This window comes from Eucalyptus grandis, chromosome 9 (genome assembly GCF_016545825.1).
Source record: "Eucalyptus grandis isolate ANBG69807.140 chromosome 9, ASM1654582v1, whole genome shotgun sequence".
NCBI classification, from domain to species: Eukaryota; Viridiplantae; Streptophyta; class Magnoliopsida; order Myrtales; family Myrtaceae; genus Eucalyptus; species Eucalyptus grandis.
In genome coordinates, this window is record NC_052620.1 from 20,818,359 (window position 1) to 20,825,214 (window position 6,856).

A 6,856-nucleotide genomic window follows, 5' to 3' on the forward strand; every position below is an offset into this window, starting at 1 on the left:
TCATTAATTCAATTAATATAGCCATTATGGCTGTGGATTCACACAACAATAAAAAAAATTCAGGTGGAAACAATAATCAAGTAGCTAGGTAATATGACAAGTCTATTAGAAATTGCAATGAATGGATAGTAGTGATGCTATTTTTAGGTAACCTACAAATGTTCAGGATAAAGGACTGTATGGATAATTTTATTTGTAGACAGTAGCTCAATGATAACTATAACGGCCTTTTGCTTTCTCCAATCCACCTCTAATAGATAGATTGAAGATGGTTATAAAAAAGAAGATTGTAGATGCCAAATGTTGGAGATAGCTACATACCTTAAGATTTGGAAATTTGCCTTAAGCTATAGCTATAAGCTCTCTTTCGATCATTTCACTTAGTATTGTATACACGCTATCTGAGTAATTATGCTCTACATTAAGTATATACGAGTGAGAGTAATAGGATTAGTGCTTGCCTACTATAATTTTTTGAGTAGGTTATTGGTAGAATCCAGCCCGACTTATGGTTGTTAGTTTGAAGAGTGGACATAAGCTTGGGGATAAGGCCAAACCACTATATATTGTTATGTGCTATTGTGTGACACCCCAAATTTCATCCGACTAATTAATTAGTCGAGATGAATCTTATTAGTATAGATGGTTTAATTTAATGAATGAACATAGGATCTAAGGCAATTAAATTATACCTTGTATGATTATTATATGTACCTAAGTCTTATATAGTACCTAGTTTAATCTCTAATATGCATGGAATGATATGGTCGGCTACCTAGGCCTTATTTGCATGAAAGTAGGACATATTTACTAATTAAATTTGATTTTTCCGCCCCCTAGCCAATCCCAAACCATGCAAAATGGCCAATATTGCGAAAAATGAACCTAAATAGCATAAATAAGATGCCATGATAGAGGGCCTCTCTCTTGCCCACTAGAATTTCATGCAAGAGGAGTCTTGCATAAGCCAATTTCCTCTCATCATTTCCCCTTAAGTTGGTAGCCCCCTCTTCCTCTTATTCTTCATTTTTCTTCTCTCTCTCTCTCTCTCTCCCTCTCTTTTTTTCCTCTCACCTTGAGCTCTCTCCCTCTCTTTCTCTTTCCTTTCTTCTCACCAAAGTTTGCCAGCACACTTAGGACATCCTCAAGCTCACTGTGAGCCTAGAACAAGGAAACCAAAGTGCAAGATCATCAAGGCAAGGAGAAACAACATTCTCCTAATCCCTTTAATCTTTTTTGGTGCTTGATTTTGTAGAATTGGATGAGAGTTGTTGTTCTTAGTGTTTGTTTGTGTTCAAAGCTTTGCATGTGTGCTATCCTAATGAGAGATGGTTGTGGAGATGCTGTGGTGATGGGATTCAAAGAAAATATGGACATGTATGTTGGTTTTGTAGCTCGGATTGTGTTGCACAGGGATTTGGCACATGTACTTAGCTTGCAAGAGCTTCTATGATCTATGATTGATGATATATGATGCATGTGATCTAATATGTCTGCTTTTAGTGTATTCTTAGGCTGTGAACTTATGTGGTTCGAATTTAAAATCAATCTAGACCTTTAGCTTTGATTTCTAGTTTGTTAATTTTGTGGATTTTTGGGTGGTTCGAATTTAAGGAGACTTTCTTCATGAAAATTGTACAAAACATCTTGAAGTATGGCATACTTTAATTTTGGAATTTTCTAAGGTGATATGGATGGTACTATGGACTTCTCCTTTACCATGTTTGACCTGTCCAGTACAGTAGGAATAGTGACCCGATTGTTTTCTTGAATTTTCATAAGACTTTCCTTTTAGATTTCAAATTGATTCCTTCATAAAATTTGTAGAGAACATTTTGATTTATAACATATCCAAAATTTAAGATGTTAATATGTTTAGGACTGTGAAATGAGTATAATTTTATGATTGGTTGCTCTTTCCATTGCACAAGATTTTGCGTGACTTTGTGCAATTTGCTGCTCTTTATACAAGTTGTTTTGGACTTAGTCTCCTAATCAAAAATGGTTTTTGAGGTCTTCTCTATAACATATTACAATTTTAGAATTTTTCAAGTTCATTTACTATGGTTTTGGCTTTGATTTCCACGACTACACAATTTTAGTTAGTTTTACCTTTGGTCTTAATTTTGTTAAATTCTATAGGAAGATGATGAAATCTTGAATTGTGGTCTACTAATGATAGAATTAAATTCATTGGCTACCCACTAGTCTATATTTGGTTTTAATCTAATACCATATGCTTGTGGAAATTGAGCTAAAACATGAGGGAATCTAGATTTTTCTATATACTCTATTTTCAATGTGCCCTCGTGTCAATAATTGGTTGTGGTGACTTAGTGCTCATCCTGGTGTCATGTGCACCGCATGAGGTACAATCTATGGTGTTTGATTGTTATGTCAGTGCTTATGTGTGATGTGCTTACAATGCATGAGATGGGATTGGTATATATGATGCCCAAAGCCGAAGGACGTTGAATGCCTAACGATAGCCCATAATAGATGTTGGAGGTGAATGCCTTGGCTAACAAACAAGATGCCCCAGTAGTTAGTGGGGATGCCTGGGCTAATGACAAATCCTAGAAGTCTTGATGTTCAACTCAAGAGCTCAACAATGGCCTGGAGTGGATGTTGAAGGAGAATGCCTTGGCTAGCAAACAGATGCCTCGGATTATAGTAGGGATGCCTATGGTACAAGAGCCATGGATGCCCAGTTTGTGAACCAAAAGTCACTACTAGAGCCGCCTACATGGATTGGTAAAGCACTTGAAATGGGGTTAAACCCTGATGACATTGTACTTGAAAGTGTGAATTGTGACGCATCCATTGCATAGTATTGTGATCCATGTGATTAAATATGATGCTTTCACATTAGATGCATACCAGCACTACTTGTGTGTCTGGAAATGGCTTGAGGTATGTCATGTGCTCATACTCATGTACTAGCTTACTTGGATATTCATTATGTCCTAAGAATCAAGAGTCAATTAGATCAAGTGGTTTATGAGTTTACTGTTACTTCTGTTAAGCGTCAGCTCATTCCTATTGTTACATTTTTCAGATTGATAGTCACGCCACCAATCCCTACGTCCCCCATTTCCAAATATAGAGCTCCCATGGTATTAAAGGGTGAACATCATGAGTTCACTAACCTTGATTTTCCAGGCACCATCTTTGTATGCTACACAGCTGTGTTATTGGTAGATATAGGACAACTCGACTTGATCTTGTATCATTTTGTGGCCATATTCGTGTTGGCGAATGGTCGACTAATAGGGTCAATCTCATTTCCTCATACCCTTGGTGCAAGTAGTGGGAGTGATGCAGAGGACTAGGTGTTGGTGTATGTCGAAGCACAGTAGAGGTGTCATGTTTGTTGTTCAACACTATTGAAACTTTTTGGGGATATAGGATCGTGTAGTTGGGTTGATGAATAAATTAAATGGCAGTAAGGAGTTTGTTGGGGCAAGGTTAGGGAGATAGGGACTTCTTGGAGTTATCCTAGTTAGGTTCTTTCTTTTGATGTACTTTCCATCACCCAATGTAAATAGAAGTATGGTAAATAATGGAAGCATGGTTCCCCCTACTTTTGATTCTTTTGTGGTGCATGTATAATTCATGTTATAAATGCTAACCTTCATAAAGGCTTCCGCTTGCGTAATAACTAAAAGTAATCACTAGAATAAGGATTAGTGAAGTGATAGGCCAAGACATCACATAATGTTTCACTCTATTTACTCTCATAAGTACACATTATGATCACAAGCTTTAAAACATCACATTGACTTGATCTTTATTTAGTGTTAGCTAATTTCCGCGAAAAATTGTCAAGTTTTCTAAAATAACTATTCACCCCTCTAGGTTGAATTTGTTAGCCCCCAACATTATGTTCACCTGAGCATGTCAAATATTTTGTTTATGGAAATTGTGTTTCATGCCTACTATTTGTAGTGAAGTTGTGCAAAAATGACCAGAATTCCATTTACATTATTAGCATGTTTTTGTTATGACAAAAATGGAGAGAGGTTAGACGAAATTTGCATATGTGTTTGGGGAAGTAATAGTTTATATTATAAATGTTCATGAATGTTCATTCCTCATGTGATTTAGTGATTTTTGCAGAAGTTTGAGCTGTTGATAATCCATATTATTTTCTCATAATGTTTCTACCTGCTAGCTCCTAATTATATTCATTGAATATCTTGATGTGTAGAGTTACAATACATTCTTATTGTACCCTGAATTGAATTCCTATTTTTGGCAAGATAAGCAAATTTGTTTACTTTTCACCCATATAAAATTTAAAATGTTTTATTGTGTGTGAGATGAGATGTATGCATATTTAGAGATTATTTCATCATAACAAAAAAAAAGGGAAATTATTGTGAAAATCCCTTATATTGTTCTAAAATGACAAAATAATCAAATGCTACTAATGCATGTATTGGTTAAGTAGTACCTAGTGATATATGCACAAACCAATATACATATGATGTCATAATCAGCACAAGATGAGCTAATATGAAAAATGCTCACCACAATCAAGAGTCTGCGGTTATCAAGGAATCACTACTTATTTCAAGGATGAACAAAGATTTGGATGTTGAGATGTCCATAAGTTGGAAGGATTTTAAGATAAGGTGAATATCTAGAAGGACCTTGATCGAAGATAAACAAATCAGGAAGAATGGGGATGCTAGTAATGACTTGAAGGTAGTAACATCGAGTGAACAATTAGATGGACCTTGTGATGGTGAACATGCCTAGAATAAGGATGTTCAAAAAAGCTATAAAAAAAAAGACCATGAAAGTGAGCAGTTAGGTATTGTTATAATCACCAATATGTTTGGAAGGATCAAAAGATAGAATATCTAATTGTTTTTCAAAGTAGAAGATCGTAACCAAAAGCAGTGAATTAATTGGCAAGAGTAGCTCTCTTTATTAGATGAGGTGGAAGAGTATGATGATATTGATGACCTATGTGAAGACTATGATAATATTGACAACCTACATGAGTTCAGGTAAAACTAATGAAGATATCGATAAAAGAAGAACAAGTCTAATATGATTAGGATTTCATGAAAACTTGGAGGTACCATGGTCATGCTTTCATCAACTATAAGTCTTTAGAATCTGACATGGTCAAAAGGATCATTAGATGATTGATTGCAAGTCATTTTATTAGGTTTGATTATGGACAGCACCAATAGACTAATGATAATGAGCATTCCCCATCTTGATTATGGGTACTGGATCGTGTAGATATTGAGTTGGAAAGTGCTAGTCACTTGTTCATTTGATTGTAAATTGATCAAAACGAAAATAATTGTTACAAAGGTTTGAAAATTGTAAAGGAGCACTAGAATTGATCAAGAGTAGTTCTGGTAATTCTGAGCAAGCGAAAGACTCTAAAAAAAGTAGATTGATAATATTTTGGGAAATTGACTCTATCATAGAGACGTTCTAATGATTATGAGCATCAAAGAAATGTTTTGTTGCTGATAGTAGAGAACTATTGGCTATTTGACGGAGTTGAATTTAAAATGGTCATCTAATGTTGGAAGCTATATATTTAATCCAAGAGCAATTATGACAGCCTAATTTTCGAGTCTGTTTTCAATTGAAGAAGTTGAACTTTTCACTGACGCACCTATAGTCATTTTCTCTTAGCTGATCATTCACGAGATAACTAATCTATCAAGTGAAACCGATAAGGCGTTTTAACGCAATTGACTTGAGAATTCGACTAGAAATCAACTATTCAATCATGCTAATCTGCAAGGATTAATACGATACTGTCAAAATCGATCAAAGATTGGAAATAGGTCGTTTCAACAGAGGCATGTGATTAGAATGTGGGTGATTCCACCTGATTGCAAAATTCTTGTCAATTTGCATTAGACCATTTTTCTGTCATTTTTGTACCCTGTGCCCATATTTGAAACATCGATATTTTCAAGACAACCAAGAGTCACCAATGAGTCGAAGATGTACAATGTGGCTAAAAAATAATCGACCACGAGTCAAATGTGCTAAAAATTCCTAAAAACTACCTGGTAGGTTAGGTTACGCTAAAATCGCGTTCGGTTGAAATTAACCACGAAATTGAACCCGAATTCAAATATTGAAAAATCTGTCATGTCATGATTAATTTTAGGAATGTCAACTCATCCTCCGAAGATTTTTCGGCAAACCCGAGTTTTTGGCGAAAATTCAAGTTTAGGCGTTTTTGGATCGATAAATTAAGAGGGCCATTTTGGTGTGGATTTGGCATTCAAGATGGATCCATTGATGAGGAAAATCATGGATATGAGGTGGATGCCTTAGCTGGAATTTATGGGCACCAAACTGGATTAATTTGAAGTGGAATTGGATTGAATTGGAAGGGAAATGGAAAATTCGGAGCTATGGTGGTGTGCAACATTTTAGACCACCTAGAGTGGCTTCTTGGAGAAGTTTTGGTTTGGATAATGGCTGAGGATGAGGCAGCAACAAGTGGGGGCCAAGTGATGAGTAATAGAGATATTTTCCTTGGACTTTTGAGGCTTGTGGTCCCCCTCCAGTTGTAGCCCTTCATCTTCTTCTTCCTTGCCCCTCTTGTGCTCCATTGTTGTTGTTGTGAGCTCAAGAAAACTAGCAGAAAAACCAGAGGAAGCCAGTTGAGCCAGCCCTGCCATCGACCACCCATCGTCCAAGTGATTGCTACCGCTCGAGCTCCGCCTGTCGCACGCCAACCCGCACGCCCGCAAACCCGAGCTCGCGCATCTTGGCCGCTCGTCGTCTACACCTTGGCCGCTCGTCGTCTGCACCTTGGCTGCCACCGTTGCCGCTCCAGCCGCCCGAAGCCACTACCGTCGGC